Source organism: Doryrhamphus excisus, chromosome 22 (assembly GCF_030265055.1).
Source record: "Doryrhamphus excisus isolate RoL2022-K1 chromosome 22, RoL_Dexc_1.0, whole genome shotgun sequence".
In the NCBI taxonomy this organism is placed as follows: domain Eukaryota; kingdom Metazoa; phylum Chordata; class Actinopteri; order Syngnathiformes; family Syngnathidae; genus Doryrhamphus; species Doryrhamphus excisus.
Window position 1 is genome coordinate 13,443,225 of NC_080487.1, and position 18,846 is coordinate 13,462,070.

The window sequence follows — 18,846 nt, forward strand, 5'->3', positions numbered from 1 at the left end:
CAGGGCTGGGCATTCCCAGAACACCCCACCAGGGTGGCATCCGGACTAGATGACCGAGCCACCTTGACTGGCTCCTCTCAATGTGAAGGATCAGTGGTTCTAGTGTGAACCCCTCCTGGATGGCCGAGCGTTGGCCGACTCTCTTAGGGTCCAGCCACCCTTCGAAGGAAACTGATTTTAACCGCTCGTATCCGTGATCTCCAGCCGGTCTGGACAGTCAGGACCCTTTCCCAAACCCGAAGGTGTAGGGAAATGACTCCAACATAGAGGCCTGCAACTCAAGAGTAGAACAAGTTCTAGCCCCATCTGGATTAGGTTGGTTCCAGAACCCAAACCGTGGGTCGAGGTGAGTCTGACTGTGTCTACTCTGAATCTCTGAACCTCTTTGAGGCTTCTTCCCCACCAGAGAAGTGACATTCCATATCCCAAGAACCAGATTTGGCCGCTGAAGTCCAGGTTGCCCAGGCGGCCACCCCTGACCGCCACCCAAAACACATTGCACCAGACTCTTAGTAGGCTTAGTAGGCGGTGGGTCTACGCGAGGGGAGGGATCCCGAATGGTTTGTTTGGGCTGGGTCTGGCAGGACCCCACAGGGGATGGCCCAACTACCAGGCGCTTCTCTGCGATCCCCTCCCATGGCCCCGGAGGTGCGGTCCCTCGTCTAGTTTGTTCATCGGATCTTCTGAATCTCTTTGTCTGGCCCGTTATCTAGGACCGGTTTGCCTTGGGTCAACATCCTGTAGCTCCAAGGATCATTCGGACACTCAAACCCCTTCACCACCACCATTCCCGGAGTCCTTTTATAGCCTATAAAACCAAAAAAAAACAAATCAGTATCAACACCATTTTCCAGTGAGACCAGTAAAATGCTTCCATCGCCTCCGTTCTCCTTCTCTGACATGCCCCCCCCCCCCCAAACCGCCCAAACGCTATTCATTTTGATTTCAATTAAAGATCCTGAGTGTGACTGTTGGAGAGAAATTGCCTGCTTTTTAATTAGCTAGTCTAAGTTGGTGGAAGCAATTGTTGTTGTGGTTGTGGTGGTTTTTTTTTTGTTTTTTTTTTTCACTCAGCACTTTCAATTTGATGAGGCCGCCACTTGCCATTTTTATAGCCATAGATGAATATGCTTTCATAGCCCCCCAGGTACCTCCTGGTCCTGCTAACTGCCTTGGATTTTTGCTCATTAGTCACTATGGGGAATATTACATTTGCATCATACGTATCTTGTACTATACTGCAGGTGGGCCTCCTCCGACTCCTCCGACTCCTCCTCCTCCGTTGGGGAGGAAGAGGTCAGTGCAGGTTTAGGACCACACGCTGCGGTGCAGGCCGCTGCCCGCCAGTCAATAATCTATTACAGGGTGCCTCCGCCCCCCCATCAAGCCCCCCTACCCCAGTGTGACTAATGCACTGCACAGAGATGGCCTCCCTGAGGTTAATACTGCACCGCTGACCCCCCCCCCCCACCCCCCCGCTCCCCTTCTGACAAACTCTGTCAATTCTCCTTAGGCAAATGTCCCCCACGCTCCTTTCTGATCAGTTAAACTGTCAAGTGTATCGTTGACTCCTCAACAGCCAATCACGTCCGATGCGATATTTTTTTACCGTATTGAGGTACTCGGGTGGTGCAGAATTACTAACAACCCATAAGGAGGTTCTACACCACAGTATATTAACAAAGAAAATGATAAATATAATAATATATCATTTAAAAGGTGATCACTATTGACTCTTGAGGAGTAACTCGTCCATTTATGCCCCCTAGTGGCTGTGAGCGGTATAGCAGTGACATAAGAATAATCATATTGTTCATTCATTCATTTTCTACCGCTTTTTCCTCACGAGGGTCGCGGGGGGTGCTGGAGCCTATCCCAGCTGTCTTGGGGCGTAAGGCGGGGTACACCCTGGACTGGTCGCCAGCCAATCACAGGGCACATATAGACAAACAACCATTCACACTCACATTCATACCTATGGACAATTTGGAGTGGCTAATTAACCTAGCATGTTTTTGGAATGTGGGAGGAAACCGGAGTACCCGGAGAAAACCCACGCATGCACGGGGAGAACATGCAAACTCCACACAGAGATGCCCGAGGGTGGAATTGAACCCTGGTCTCCTAGCTGTGAGGTCTGTGCGCTAACCCCTAGAACACCGTGCCGCCCTATTGTTCATTAGTTTCTGTAATATTTAGTTCCTTCTTAAAAGGACCCCTTCAAGTACCCTCCCGGCTCATTTGCATGCAATGATATTTGCACTGTCGTTACGAGCCTCGTAAATGAATTGGACGGGGGCGGGGGCTTTACGCACATGGCATTGCCGCATGCTGGCCACTGAATCGAACAGAACCCACGACATTAAAACCCACATCTCTTTGTGTCAGCGTTGTGTTCTAATAATAAATCACCGTGCTCGTCATTTGAAATTCTAGCAACGGGGCCCCCCCCCCCCCTGGTCTGAGGGCGGTGGGCGGGTCCTCACGTCTGTGCGCCGAGCAGAAGGAAATTAGCCGCACCTGAATGACAGGGCGAAAAGGCCCTCACCCCCAGAGGGACTGTGATCTACACACAAACTCCCTTTTAATAGACTTACACCTCATTTGGCCTCTAAAGCTTGTTGAAGGGTCCCAAAGGAGCAGAGGAGTGGGAGGAGAACCCCCCCCCGCCCCCCGCCCCCCGCCCCCGCCCCCCCTCCCTCAGAGGTCAGAGCCGCCGCTCGCTGTAAACCAGCTGCGGTGAAAGTGAGAGCTTGATTAGGTGGCCGTTCACGCTCAGAAGGGGGGGCCGCCGTGGAGGGACAATATAGCGGTTTTTCCCTTGCAAAACCGACCCACCAGTGGAGCCCACATACTCCATAGTAGCATTGACGGGGAACTGGTCTAAGAATACCAGTCTCTTTCTATGCAGGAATCCAGGTTCCAGTAAGGTCTGTTTTGAGCTTAATCCCTTTAGACCAGTGCGTCTCAAATAGTGGGGGGAACGCATTGAACTGTCAAGGGTGGGGGGGCGTTAGAGGCGGGTAGGACTTTCAATATTGGTGTAGACCAGCCAACATGGATGACTCTTCACGATGACTCTTGAATACGCTTGAATGCATCACGGCTCTTGTTGGTTTCAGTTCGGATTTTACCGCACGGATCAATAAATAGATATTATCAGTTTTCAAATTGGGAAAGGGGGGCCCCCAGTGGGGGCATGACAGAAAAAAATTGAGAAGCAATACTTGAGACTGACCAGTGACAACATATAGTTAACTCAAAATTGCAGTTAATCACAAACAGATCTATAATAAGTGGGGATATTAATTTCTTTGCGGTAAATGTTTCAATATGCATCTCGATACACGGGTTAAGATTATTATTATTAATTAATAGTAATACTATTCCGTAAAAAGAATTATTTTTTTTAGAATGTGTATGTATTCTTATTTTTAAGTGCTGGTTCCTACCCCTGAATTTGTATCCAAATTCAAAAATAAAAGAATAAAAAATCCAAACTTCTTGAATTAGCTTGTTTAAGTCTATTCCAAAAAAGTGACTCCTCTTAAATGAACTTTTAATTCTGGAATAAAACTGTGTTCTCCTTCTGGCTGCAGACCCTTATAGCTGAATGTTTTGGCTACTCAGGACCTTTTATAATTGGTTAGAAACAGATGGAAAAGTTCTTAAAATAAGATAAAAAATTGTCAAAGTCCTTAAAACAGACTTGTATTTTGACATTCCAGCTTGCATAGATTTAATATGGATTTAAATGAACGTTGTAAAAGAGAGACCAGCAACAATAAATGTCAACAAGCAAATATTGTCAAGGACACGAGGTGATTAATTGCCGATTCATTGTGTTTATATGCTAAGCTTGATGTTATCATCTGGGACGTTTTTTTTAAATTCCAATGACATCCCCGAGCATTTATGGTTAATTATTTCTGAGAAGAGACCTCTTTGCATAGCTCGCCGGGTTAATTCAAAAAAAAAAAAAAAAAAAAAAATGGAAAAGCATCTGTTCCCGAGGGGAGGGTGTAAAGTTAGCATTATAAGTGAGGCGCCGGCGCCGCATCTTCACTTCCTGAGTTGAAGTGTGGCCGAGGTTAAGTGGTCCCTGGGCTCACGGCACCTATCTCAGCCCCAAACATGACAGCTGGGGACTCCACTGTTGCTATGGATATCAGACCCCCGCTCCCCAACCCTCCACCCTCCTCCTCTTCTTCCTCCTGGGGGATGCCTGTTCATCCGCCCCCGGTGCTTGCAATGCCCCCCGACTGCTCATTTGAGACCATACAAGTCCTCCCTTCTTCTTCTTCTTCTTCTTCTTCCTTTCCGTGTTAACTTTGGTGTTGTTCTGCCCCGTTTCAAAGTGGGTTTACTGCACACGGAAAATGGCCCCGGGTGTACTTGCACGCTTATCGGTGCTCAGCTCGGATTTGGAGCTGGAACATTTCCTAGAATGGGCTTCGGTACGATACAAGGAGTGTGACTAACAATAAAAAATCCCAATCATGGACGTCATGTTTCTTGGTAACAAAGCTTATTCACGTTGTCCTAAACCGGGGGGTCTCAAACACGCGAAAGTTTAATGTCAGTGCGGCCCGCGCAAGTTTGATATGGATGCTGTATGGTATCATGTACCCAGAAAAAATGATTACGTTTGATTCATGTTCATGTTAAAGGTTAATAAATAACTGTTAATAGTTATCCTCCCTATCCGTGTGGAAGTGGTATTTAAGTGGCTATTTAAGTTGAAAGGAAATAACTTGAAGGCTACCGTTTAGGTCGCTAGCTCTCTAGTTTGCGAGTTAGCATGTGTCTCAAGACCCTGCAGTTGCGCAATATGTTGTAAATAATAAAAGTATAAATGTGACTATAGTCGTGTTTTGTCATGTCTACAGGGCTCTAATAATGCTTTGTTCATTTTAATGTGAAAAAAAATAATTTGTCTACCCACCAACTATATGTGCTTTCTTAAGTTTTTATTATTATTATTATTATTATATTTATTTATTACTGATTGATTGATTTTCTTTATTCTTGATTTGTTTATTTATTTTTCATCTTATTTTGTGTAGAAAAATAAAAAGTAAGATATTTGAGAACAGTGGAATGTTTTATCAGAGCTTTTATTGTAGAAAATTGGAACCAAAGCAAAGTTTTTTTTAATTTTTTTGTTTTTAATAAAAGCGTTTTTTTTTGGAAAACCTGATGGCGGCCCAGTCTCATCCAGACCCGACCTCCAGTGGCCCCCAATTAAATTGAATTTGAGACCCCTGGTTTAGAGCTAAAATGAAATCAGCTTCAGTCTGTGGATTTGGGCTCGGTTAAGAGCGCGATGCATTGTGGGTTATCATGCAGTACACTGTAGCGTACAGGCTTTGCATACTGTCTGAAGGATCGGGTATGCGGTATAAAGTATGGATAGTACGGGCATGGAAGTATGTAGTACTTAGTATGCGGTTTCCAACACAGTCTTTACTTGAGACTTGACTTGCCATTAAAAAGTACTTGACGCATCACTTGCTAGTAATTCACCTTGACAGTAAAATACTTAGCTAGGAATACGTGGTTGTGGAATACTAGCCAATTTATGAGAATAAAAGGCCGTAACTTCCTAAAAATTGAAGAATAGATACCGTTTTTGGCCCATTTCAACGCATTTTTGGTGTACAAGAATGGACTAATGAATGGACTAATGAATCCACAGATAGTAATTAGGCTAATTATTTTATTGAAACATCCTTTTTTTTTTCCACAATGTACATGGCGAGTAAAGCGTGATTAACACTTTTTTTTTTTTTTTGCAAAGGCGTTTACACAAGCCAGCGCGCACACAATTAGAAGAAGATTATAGTCTCGCTTAAATATTCTCCATAAGTTCAATTACACTCGTTGCAGAATTTATTTAGCCTGAGCAAGCTAATGTTAATCAGGACTGTATTGGGGTTAATCTAGCTAGTTATTACCAATTTGCTTGGTGGAGAGGATGCTAGGCCGTGACTAGCGTAGCGGCAAAAAAAAAAAAAAAAAAACACTCTAAAAGGGTTGGCAATCATTTCCCCAATCACGAGTACGATGGCTTATAGACACTAAATGTTTGAGAGCAAACCATTTTCTCTCCAGCTGGCCTCTTTATAGATCATGAAAATATACTACTTAAATCAAAGAGAGAAATCCCCCCCCCACTCGGACCCCCCCACACACAGCGACAGGCCTGCTGTTCAGTAATGACTTTTGTATTGGAGATCATCCACTGAGGCTATCAATCATGTGGAGCATCCACCACTCGGGGAAATAAGCTAAGAGAAAACACAAGCGAGACAAAGCATTGAGATATAAACTAGCGTCCCTAATAGAAAAAAAAAAAAATGGCGGCGCCATACTAGCCTGATACTTTACACTAAACACACGCGGAGTCGATACGGCAAATTGTTCCAAATTCACTGTCAGGCGAGTTCATGCAATTCAGGCATTTTCTCTGCTGAGGACCCCCCCCCCTGGTTGAAGTGGAAACGTACAATTGCTTCATCGGAATGGTACGATCTGCAGGAGCGGCTTGTCATCTAAATGAGATAAGTTTATTTCCATTCACTCGCCATTTGTCCCATCAGTCAGGAAAGCTGTGCCGCTCAGGAGAAGCGGCAGGGGGTCGAGTTTTCACACATGGTGCCGAAGTAGGAGGACCCTTTTGAGGTCGGGGGGGGGGGGAGAAGAGGCTTGGCCGCTGCCCAAATGTCTGCTTCTGCCTTCTGCGCCCGGAAAGCAGGAGGTGACAATACTGTGGTACAAATTTCCTCTAATGTGAGCGGGGCTCCAGAGTGGGAAGGCCGCCTGTCCCGGGGATCTTGGTGCCAACACATGCTAGCATAGCTTCCATGTCAGCGGGTGGGATTTTGATGATGATGTTTGGCGCCCCTTTTGGTGGACCACTCATGTGTGCTCTCAGCAGGTTAGAGATCCACCCTGGAGTAAGGAACTAGCAGTACCACTGTCCAACTTTAACAACTTTCAACTTTTTAGACAAAAATTAATTGCTATATGGCTGCACGGTGGTGAAGTGGTTAGCGCACGGGCCTCACAGCTAGAAGACCCAAGTTCAATTCCACCCTCGGCGATCTCTGTATGGAGTTTGCACGTTCTCCCCCTTGCATGCGTGGGTTTTCTTCCAAAAACATGCTAGGTTAATTAGCAACTCCAAATTATCCATAGGTATGAATGTGAGTGTGAATGGTTGTTTGACTATATGTGCCCTTTTAGCTGTACTTTGAAATGTTACATTTTTAAATCAATGCCCGAGTTCCCTCATGCTGAGACGAACAGATATGCAACGTAATATTTGGAGTTGATCATGTGACTATAAAAGGTCGTTTTACGAAACCATGTCTAACAAAGTCGTTCCGTTAAATTAGCCATTTCATGCCAAATCGGTGCAGTGTATTTAGCTTTGTCGAAAGCCAGTGGGGTCATTAGGCCTATTTTAGGGGGGCTGAAGTCCACCTAAAATGTCCTCAACCCCCCCTAAATAACTTGATATTTTTTTATTTATTTTTTTTTTTTTTACAAAAAAAAAAATTTTTTTTTACAAAAAAAAAATCTCTGACAAATTTCATATAATCGGGCAAACACAGGCTAATAAACAAACCAATAAGCAAGCTAATACTAGCCTAGTACTGCTACTAGTAGTAGTAATAATCAGGAGAAGAATAATGATGATAGTAATAATAATAATAATAGGCTAATGGTTATTATATTATTGACGAGTGTTCACTGGACAGAATGGTTCCAGAGCTTGAGCAGCATTTTTGCAGTGTAGTTTGTGTGTACTTGTGTACATTTAATGGTGAGTACTATTGAGTACTCTCTACTAAATCTATCCGAAATGTCGAAAACTATTGTTCTACCAGAAACTTCCAACTCCAAACAATCCGTTTCGTTCAGATTGCACGTAAACAAAGATTGTTTTCGGTTGCAGTTGTCATCGTCGACCTTAAGCGAACTCTGTATTTTATCCAAGACGGTTACTCTTAAAAAAAAAGTAAAGAGTCAAAGTGATTTCAAGATATAATAACAAACACGAAGACGTTCATGAGAGCAATTACTTTCACTTAATGCCCATTTTTCGTGCGGGATTAGAGCCATGCGAGTTAAAGACCCTCCGACTCATCCGCCCCGAGACGGGGTCGTCTGATGCGGGGCGGCCTTACGGCTAAAACCAATTTAAACATTCATCACATACTTGCCTGTCCCACAATGATCCTTTCATTATGCTGCCCAAATTTGAGCGTAAGCCGGGAATCACGGGGTCATACGAGGAGCTGTTTGGAAAACTCAGGTTGCAAAGCCGTCAATTTAAAGTTTCAACAAATTTGGAACTTGTTGTGTTTTTTTTTTAAAAGTGTGTTTATTCTTTGAAAAGCTGATACCAAAGTTAATCGTTATGTGACGTACATGTCAATGATGGGTATCGTTCCCGGGGGGAGCACCGAGCACAAAGACCCCAATTAGTATAATCGGAACCATGCCTGACACCCATATTTGCAAGTCTCCAAGCCGGCAACAATCTGGCACAGCCAAGTTCAATTTTGAATCAGAGTTGGGCGTTGAACGCGGGATGACGGCAAGAATTTGGGCAGCCGCAACGGTGGATCCCAAGGACTTCCCAGGCCAAATAAGAGACATAGGCTGTGTTGGAAACCGCAAACTTACTACTACGTACTTCCATGCCCGTACTTCTCCATACTGCAGGCCTTGGGAGTTTACACAGTTGGATTGTATGGTTTAGGACAGGGGTCTCAAACTCAATTTACTTGGGGGCCACTGGAGCTCGGGTCTGGGTGAGACTTATTTTCACAAAATAAAACCCCCCCTTATTTTTCTCATACAAAAAAAAAACATAGTGATAAATCAGTGCTTTTACTTTGAAAACAAGAAGCCAACCAACTCGTAATATATCCTGCTTGACAACGCCGTTTGGTCCATCCTGCTGCTCAGTGTACGGCCAACGTTTTATTTTATTCGTGGTTATGAATCGAGTCTGACTGGAGTCCACGCGTCTGCCAAAAAAACCATAACAAAAACCCCAGAATCTAAAAGTGCTTTAGTTCCTTAAGAACCCCCCTAAGGAGCCCACTTCAGTCTTTTCATCCCTCTGACCAGCCAAGAGACTCCGCACAATCCGAAGTGACTCGGCAGATCTAAAAGACCATCAGTGCTCACAAATGACTTCAATCCGGTTGCCTGTTTCTTTTGGCCGGAGAAATGGAACATATTAATTGCTTAATTGCTCGGGCCTCGTCCTTCCCAGGAATCACGCTCTGCTTCCCTGGTCGCTAGCGTAAAGACAGCTGCTGGTTGATGATACGCCGTCCAAATTGGAAAAGACCAGGCGATAGATGAACAGACATGAACACCGTTAGCCTGCCATGGTTGAAGCACCGAACCACTCGACTCCATAAGACTTTTTCAAGGCCGCACTTCCTTCTTTGGTCATCAATGACCAAGGACCCGGTTTCTTGGTCTATGGCTTTTGTCTTTATTATTTGGAAACCACAAAGTTTGATGATTGACAGTATATGATGACAGTTCCTGTTTTCTACTTTGGAATACAAACATTAAATCAACTACATTTTGGATGCTAATGCTACTTAAGGCTAACGACACTACTCTCAACACTCGAATGTGGTGAACAACATTCAGGATACAGATCATATTGGACAGAAATCCTTACACAATTTTGGAGTGGGTTTTCTCCGGGTACTCCGGTTTCCGCCCCCATTCCCATGATGTTTTTCCAGAGGGATTTTTGGCGCCCTTTGGTTGACCACTCATGTGTGCTCTCAGCAGGTTAGAGATCCACCCTGGAGTAAGGAACTCAGTGGACATGGGCTAGCAGTACCAACTTTTTTGACAAAAATTAATTGCTATATGGATGCACGGTGGTTAAGTAGTTAGGGCACAGGCCTCACAGCTAGAAGACCCAAGTTCAATTCCACCCTTGGCCATCTCTGTGTGGAGTTTTCTTCCAAAAACATGCTAAGTTCATTGTTCGACTTCAAATTGTCCATAGGTATGAATGTGAGTGTGAATGGTTGTTTGTCTATATGTGCCCTGGGATTGGCTGGCCACCAGTCCAGGGTGGGATAAGACAGCTGGGATAGGCTCCAGCACCCCCCGTGACCCTTGTGAGGATAAGCGGTAGAAAATGAATGACTGAATGAATGAATAAATGAATATTGGGCAATACCAGTGTAAAAGTGATTGGCTATAGGGGTGTTATTTCAGGTCTTGAGGGCTCTAATTATATGAAAAAACTATATTTAGAAGGTCGGAAACATATTTTCATTTGCTCTAACTACTTAAAATACTTGATATAGAAATTGTTGTGTTCAGGTCTGGAACCAGTTAACCAGGACCTCCTGTATCTTGCCACTTAACTCAAAATTGTTCTTTTGTCACGGACTCGGGGACTCGGACTTCTGTTGGTTATTCTCTTGAAACTACTGAATTACGTTAAGTATATGATGATGTAGGAAATAAAAAGCCACAAACGGTGTAAGAATCATCGCTGCTTGTTATTGATGTTGCTAGCGTTGGAATATGGAATATTGGCTGGAATATGGCTGCTGTTGAAGCTAAAAAAAACTGAAACATGGTTGTCATTTACGTCTCTTCGTCTCACATTTTCTGGTTTCTCCTAACAACCAAGAAGACATCTGTAAAAATGAGTCTGTTCAGTGATCTTGATCACCAAAGTCTGTTCTCGGGCTTTTGAATGACAGACACATTGAAGCCAAGTCCCTCAACACTGAGAGCCTGCTTTTCAGTCAAATACATATAGTATATATATTTTATGTAGTCATATTCATGTGTTGAGCTTTCATCGGTTGTCTCCCTGAGATGCCACGCAACAAACTTTACAAGTTTTTTTTTTGTTTTTTTTTTGTCATCAGCCAAACTCCTCCCCGCTTCAGGTTAATCAGGTCTAATTAAAAATCCAAATTCCTGACAGTACATTTTGTGAGCGGTTATCGGCAGGTGTGTTCTGCATGGCAGTTTGGATCAAAGTCTGGTTATCTCTGGTATTGAGCTGTTCTCACCTCTGTCCGCTCTCATTACGCGCAGGAGGCGCTGAATTTCCCGGGCAATCAGCACTAACGGTGGCGGACAGCGACGGGCGGCGACACTTTAACGAGTTGGAATGCAAAGGTGGCGATAAAACCCCCAAGAGGTGTCGACATCGACTTGAGAAGGTAAATGCTACATTAAAGAAAGAAATACGATGGGGAATATGTTGCTGTGATGAACCACAAAATAGGCCTCTTGTCTCCGTAACAAGTCCTCCACATGCTTATCACCTGATTCAAATAGCCTTCATTGTCTCGGCATGTGAGTCTGCCCATCACAAGAGGAGATCACCCCCCTCATAGGTGGTTTCCCGTATTAAGATTTTAACATGGATAGTCAGACATTTTCTCTAGAAGCCGATTTGTCTCCCAGCATGGAAGTTTTGCAAAATTTTCCCTTTTTCCCCTTTTTCTGGCATGCCCACTCCGCTGTGATTGCTTGTTTAGCTACGAACCATATAAGGTAGTCCGCCCCTCTGTGACATCACAAAGGGACAGTTTTACCACGCCTTTTGAAACCGAGTGTTTTGAGCCATCCCAAAGTAATTTCGGTTCTCACTTCTTGGAGCCTATCCCAGCTATCTTTGGGTCACTAGGGTCGCAGGTAGGCTGGAGCCTATCCCAGCTGTCTTTGGGTCACTGGGGTCGCAGATAGGCTGGAGCCTACCCCAGCTATCTTTGGGCTACTAGGGTCGCAGGTAGGCTGGAACCTATCCCAGCTGTCTTTGGGTCACTGGGGTCGCAGGTAGGCTGGAGCCTACCCCAGCTATCTTTGGGTTACTAGGGTCGCAGGTAGGCTGGAGCCTATCCCAGCTATCTTTGGGTCACTAGGGTCACGGGTAGGCTGGAGCCTATCCCAGCTGTCTTTGGGTCACTGGGGTCGCGGGTAGGCTGGAGCCTATCCCGGCTGTCTTTGGGTCACTAGGGTCGCAGGTAGGCTGGAACCTATCCCAGCTATCTTTGAGTCACTAGGGTCGCAGGTAGGCTGGAGCCTATCCCAGCTGTCTTTGGGTCACTAGGGTCGCAGGTAGGCTGGAGCCTATCCCAGCTATCTTTGGGTTACTAGGGTTGCAGGTAGGCTGGAACCTATCCCAGCTGTCTTTGGGTCACTGGGGTCGCAGGTAGGCTGGAGCCTATCCCAGCTGTCTTTGGCTCACTAGAGTCGCAGGTAGGCTGGAGCCTATCCCAGCTGTCTTTGGGTCACTGGGGCCGCAGGTAGGCTGGAGCCTATCCCAGCTGTGTTTTGGGTCACTAGAGTTGTAGGTAGGCTGGAGCCTATCCCAGCTGTCTTTGGGTCACTGGGGCCGCAGGTAGGCTGGAGCCTATCCCAGCTGTGTTTTGGGTCACTAGAGTTGTAGGTAGGCTGGAGCCTATCCCAGCTGTGTTTGGGCGAGAGGCAGGGTACAATGCAATGGTCGCCAGTCAAGTAATAGCTAATGGTGCAAAATAAACAATAAAATATCATAATCTAATTAAAAGCGTATGTTAGCGTATGTACTAATATGCGTCCACTGGGCATATTTTGTGAAATCTCATGATGCTTATTTTATGGATTCCTAATAGGAGTGAAGCCGTGTTATGCCTGGTATTCCGGTAAAAAAAAAGGGCGAGGTTGCGAGGTGAGGGTAAATCCGAGCGTTCCGTCGCAGAGACGCACCAGCTGTGTTTATGGATTCTCACTGCACCTGCTGGGGTTACTGAGCGGGTGCAGCAAGGGATTAAACTCTGGGGGCACCGGGGGCGGGGGGGGGGGGGGGCAGAACATGGAAGAACCGTTTCATGTGAAGGAAGCATGTCAATTCCTCCCTGGAGTTTCGTTTCCTTTCCCCTCCATTGTTTGTTACCACGTAGCTTTTCAAGGGAAAGATGCCAGTCATGTTTGATTCCGTGTCGCTGTTAATGCTCGTTTATTCAGCCCGAGTGTGCTGGCTCTCGATTACAATGTTGACATTTTACTTTGGAATGACGGCGATTAATGTCGCAGAGCGTGGAAGCACAACGCTCAGCACTTGTGGTGATCACAGGAGATGGATTAAGAAAGAAGGCTTTCAAATTGAATGTACCTCTGCCCCGCTCGCCCCGCTAATTGCGCCATTTACCACCACTTGAGTCACTGACCGCCGCTATTTAGTCATACTAATGATGATGCACAGTCACAGTCGTCCCCTGATAATTAAACCCGCAACCCATCTCTTCTACTTTTTCTTTTATTTGCCCAAATTAACAGTTGCACTGGAGAACAAATCGAGTCACTTTGTTCCTTTTAAATTACTCGTGGCGTTGTTAGCCGGGAAATGACTTTTTCCGCACCCTTTACAAAATCCATTTCCTGTCACTTGTTATTCATTACGCAAAGTTGACATTCTCGTTTTGAGCGCTCAGGCAGGTGAGCCTCAAACTCAATCATTACTCATTAATGTGCTTCTCTTGGAGAAACCTTCACAAACCATTTGGGAGAAGATCGCACCATCATCTAGCAACATGCACAATTTAGCTTCAGATATAATATTAGTGCAGGTTATTGCATATTATGGACGAGTGGTTAGCGCGCAGGTATCACAGCTAGGAGACCCGAGTTCAATTCCACCATCTCTATGTGGAGTTTGCATGTTCTCCCCCGTGCATGCGTGGCTTTTCTCCGGGTACTCCGGTTTCCTCCCACATTCCAAAAACATGCTAGGTTAATTAGCCACTCCAAATTGTCCATAGGTATGAATGTGAGTGTGAATGGTTGTTTGTCTATATGTGCCCTGTGATTGGCTGGTGAACCAGTCCAGCATGGACACTGCTTTGACAGCTGGGATAGGCTCCAGCACCCCTGCGACGCTCGTGAGGATAAGCGGTAGAAAATTAATTAATTGCATATTATTATTAATATATTAATATATTATACGATAAAGTTGTGACTCCTCCAAAAACTGGACATTTTCTAATAATTATTATATTAATTATCAATGAATTATTAATAATAAATTATTAAATAATAACGATTAACAACAATGAATTGTTATTTAATATTAATAATAATTAACAATAATTAATTGTTATTGAATATTAATAATTATTAATAATAATATTCAATTATTATTAATAATAATTGTTATAATAAATAATTTATAAATACAAAATTGTGTCATGAAGAGTGAAATTTGTCAAAATTTTTGAGTATATAAATTCTTAAATAATTATTAAAAATTCTTTAAATTATAAAAAAGCATACATTTTTGGTAACTAAATACATATCAGAATCCTCAAAGAAAACACTTTTAATACGTGACAAGACAAGTCATATTTCAACACCAAAACTTCATTTTCATATTGACAAATGAAATGGGAATACAATGCTAGTATTTAGTAGTCAATTAGTGTCCTAATTACACCAGAAATACTATATAATTATAGTTGCACATTACTTACAGACATAGACTCTAAAGTGTATTAGAAAGTACAGTATCTCCGTCTCCTGTAACCCAAAATACAACAGCAACACTTTTAGGCTTTTTCAGTCTACCCTGACAAATCCACTTCCAAAATAATCCATCCTTGTGTCCCGGAAAAGCCACCACATTTGTCGGAGGAGCGCCAGCGCAGAGAGGATAAGTACATTCATAAATAGTCCGATATGGAATTTTACCCTCACTCGTCTCCACCGACAGAAATAGAATGTACAGTACGTTATAACGCCGTTAGAGGAGGTGGCGCTCGCTCTTACGGAGGTGTCTGTCACCTCCTCCCGGCGGCGGGTGACCGACCTGCGGCATTCCCGACATCCCCGCTTCTTAGCTATTCCGCTCGCCACGGCCCACAGCGAAACAGCTAAGTGGCATCAGGGCTCATTACGATCATCACATGCCACATTTGGAAGCGGTTAGCCGGCAAATTGTGATGAAATAGGCCATGCCCCCCCCCCCCCCCCAGTTCTCTCTGGACAGAAGAGGGAGAAGCGAGCCATAGATGCCTTGCCAATAGGAACTAAGGCACAAAAGTGGAAAAAAAAGCACAATATGTCCACTTTAATGCATTTAACAGCACTATGGAAGTACGGCAGTGACAAGTACCTTCCAGCTCAGCCCTTCAGGATGACTCCAGTACTACAAGCAAACTGTACATTTAAAATTTGTTTTATGTTTTCATTATTTTCATATTTTGTAAACATTTTTCTTCATGACTGCCACAAAAAAATAATAATTTTACATATTGTTGTATTTATAGTAGTCGACCATAAAAAAAAAACACAACAACTATTTTTAGAACAGTGCGGCAAAGCATGCTAGGAAAGTACGCTAGATGTATTTAGCATATGCTACTGCTCCCCCAATTATGGCAAATTCATAAAATTCATAAAATTCAAAAATACGGCAGCTGGTAGAGTGCTTACATCCAGACCCAGAGATGGTTGGTTCAATTCCTGATTTGAGCTCAAACTACCAATTTACTCTTACTTTTATTCTGCGTTTTAGCGTATTTCCACAGCATTTCAGTCCAGCTTCAGCTTTTCAGAATTTCATTATTTTTTATTCATTCTTCATTCATTCATTTTCTACCGCTTTTCCTCACAAGGGTCGCGGGGGTGCTGGAGCCTATCCCAGCTGTCTTCGGGCCAAGAGGCGGGGTACACCCTGGACTGGTCGCCAGCCAGCCAATCACAGGGCACATATAGACAAACAACCATTCACACTCACATTCATACCTATGGACAATTTGGAGTGGCTAATTAACCTAGCATGTTTTTGGAATGTGGGTGGAAACCGGAGTACCCGGAGAAAACCCACGCATGCACGGGGAGAACATGCAAACTCCACACAGAGATGTCCGAGGGTGGGATTGAACCCTGGTCTCCTAGCTGTGAGGTCTGCGCGCTAACCACTAGACCACCGTGCCGCCATCATTTTTTTAATCATTATTATTATTATTATTTTTTGAATCAACAGTTAATTTTCTTTGGTACCCAACTATTGTTTTTCCGTTGTTCCCTACTGGAAACTCGATGCGAGCGAGCTTGTTGACCCTTTCAGTCAATCAGCTTGATCTTTCCCAGTTTGTGTTGTTTGTGCGATGGGGTTGATAAATATTTGATGGAAGCTTTTGTTTAGCGCCTTCTAGCGTCCCCTGCGTAACAGGAGGACGCCGAAGGGAGCAGCTTGGATGCACGCCGGTCGGGTGTTCCTTTACCCGGCCAGAAAACCCACCTGGTCTTCGCTACCTCTATGGACCAATTCCACCTTCATGAAAGATAACCGCTTTCGGGTTTGACTCCGATAAAAATGTTTATTTACCAGTTTATTCTCACTGCGGGTTTGAAACAAAGAGATGGGCACATGGGCGTATATAATTAATGAAATGCAACTAATTAGGAAGATGAGAGCAGGTGCCAGGCAAGGAGCTGACAGCGCAGACAGCCAGGAAAAGAAGAAGGCAGTAAGGAGTGGAACGTGACAAGATGAAGGACAAAAGCAACTTTCTGTGTTTTGTCACATGAAACCTCTGAGGAATATATATAGTATGTGTGTGACAGCAACAGTAAACTAAGACCCCATGAAGAAAAAGGGGGGGGGGGGGCTTTTGTTTGAGGATGATGCCAGCCAGGGATTTTCCTCCTCATTATCTGTGAACATGGGGCGGGGGGGGGCAAGGGTGTCCAAAGTAGTGCTCATTTGCGGACCTCGGTGTGTTTTTTTTTATATCATATTCTGTGATTACATATATCACAGGACACATTTTTTTATGTAAATACCAATTTTGGTGGGTTATGTTATGGTAATGGTAATAGTTTAATTTCATTTGAACATGCATCAGATTACAATTCAGTGCATCCCATAATAAGTTCCCAGTTCCACATGTCCAAAAGGAGTAGGAAGAAGCAAAGCTTATTAAATCCTACCCCTCCATCTGGTACTTTTACAATCAGTAACTGTTACATTTGTTCACTTCCTGCTTTCCTAATATAGTAATACGTTTTTTTTGTTTCAATTTTTTGTCAAATACCGAAGTACTCGGTGATATGAACATACAATGCCATAATGGGTACCATAGTAACCATCAATATAGTGATATATATATATATATATATATATATATATATATATATATATATATATATATATATATATATATATATATATATATAGCACATCATGACTGGTTCAAGACTTGTTTGAGGGTCTTACTCCACATGTTTTGATTCCACATGTAATAAAAAAAATTAAAAAAAAAATTTAAAAAAATCAAATAAAAATATATAATAACTAGAATAATTATAATATTATAAATAATAATAATAATAATAATTTAATAATACATTTTATTTGTATAGCGCTTTTCAAAATACTCAAAGTCAATTTTCTTGACTCAAGAAACTACTCAATTTTTCAGTGTTTGCTAATGCATTTCCCAAAAATTACTCTAACAATTACTCTAACTCTTGTTCTCTATTATTGGATGCTGAGGTTCTCATTGGGAATGACCAGGATGGACAGGATCAGGAAGGAGGGACATTACAAAAAAATAAAAATAAGCTTGTTTTCTATTATTGGATGCTGAGGTTCTCATTGGGAATGACCAGGATGGACAGGATCAGGAAGGAGGGACATTACAAAAAAAGAAAAATAAGCTTGTTTTCTACTATTGGATGCTGAGGTTCTCATTGGGAGTGACCAGGATGGACAGGATCAGGAAGGAGGGACATTACAAAAAAATAAAAATACGCTTGTTTTCTATTATTGGATGCTGAGGTTCTCATTGGGAGTGACCAGGATGGACAGGATCAGGAAGGAGGGACATTACAAAAAAATAAAAATATGCTTGTTTTCTATTATTGGATGCTGAGGTTCTCATTGGGAGTGACCAGGATGGACAGGATCATTTTCTAAGGGTCGCGGATATGCTGGAGCCTGGGTGCTATCATATAGCCAGTAGCAGGGGTGCAGACAGGAATTCTGTGAAGTCATGTGCATGGATGGTACCCCCCAGGTGACTTAGTCCTTGGAGGTCCCCACAACCCGCCTTAACATCGCATGTCCAGTTATGACTTAGGTTTCAAGGTAAAACGATGAGCTAGCATGCAACAGCGGAGTTGTTTTGGGCGGCGCCTCGCGTGACAACTGATTGCAAACAAAAATATTTGCGCTACGTGCACGGAATGACATCTTCCCCCCCCCTTTGACTTGGACCGCGCCCCCTGGAGGACCCGTTTGTGGAGACTAAAATGACAAGAAGTCGACTTGACGGGTTGGAAGTGAGACAGCTAAATGCCCCCTCGCCGCTCGGGATAATTAATAAATAAATTACCAGGGGAGTCCTGTCACGACTTCCCCCGATGAAGGGGGCCTGTCTCTGGTGCGCCAAAGCATTAAATGACCAATTCCTGTCAGGCTAACTTCCACCGCGTTCCCTCGGCGCCCTCATTCTTATTCTCGTACCGGCACCGTGCGCACACGTGTCGTACGCGGCGCCGTATCGCTTTCATCCGACGAGAGCTACTTTGCTGGCTTTGCCGCCAGTTTTCCAGCGACTGATGGGTGGAGTTGATTTTCTAGTGAATTAATTGGTCCCTGAATGAATTGCGTTGACAGGGCAATTCATCATGCGTTTGGCCTGACAGTGACTGGGGGTGTTGGGAGCACGGCGGAGAAAAGAGGGGGGGTGAGAGTGTGGGGGCTACAGGAAGAAGTCTGGGGTTATACTGGGAGAAAATGGGGGTTGATGATTCTGCCCCCTTTTACTTCTTCCGAGC

At 43.8% G+C, this 18,846-nt stretch overlaps 1 protein-coding gene across 3 annotated transcripts in view; it reads left to right on the forward strand.

Annotated features, from left to right (window-relative positions):
• fbxl15 (F-box and leucine-rich repeat protein 15) overlaps positions 1-18,846 on the forward strand; it is a 159,590-nt gene that overhangs the window by 9,564 nt on the left and 131,180 nt on the right. For 2 of the 3 annotated variants that reach the window (XM_058061052.1, XM_058061049.1), the window contains exon 6: positions 11,113-11,240. The exons of the other annotated variant lie outside the window; for it this stretch is intronic. The gene's annotated coding sequence lies outside the window, so the exon portion shown is untranslated. The remainder of the gene's footprint in view (positions 1-11,112; positions 11,241-18,846) is intronic. 3 annotated transcript variants of the gene reach the window in all.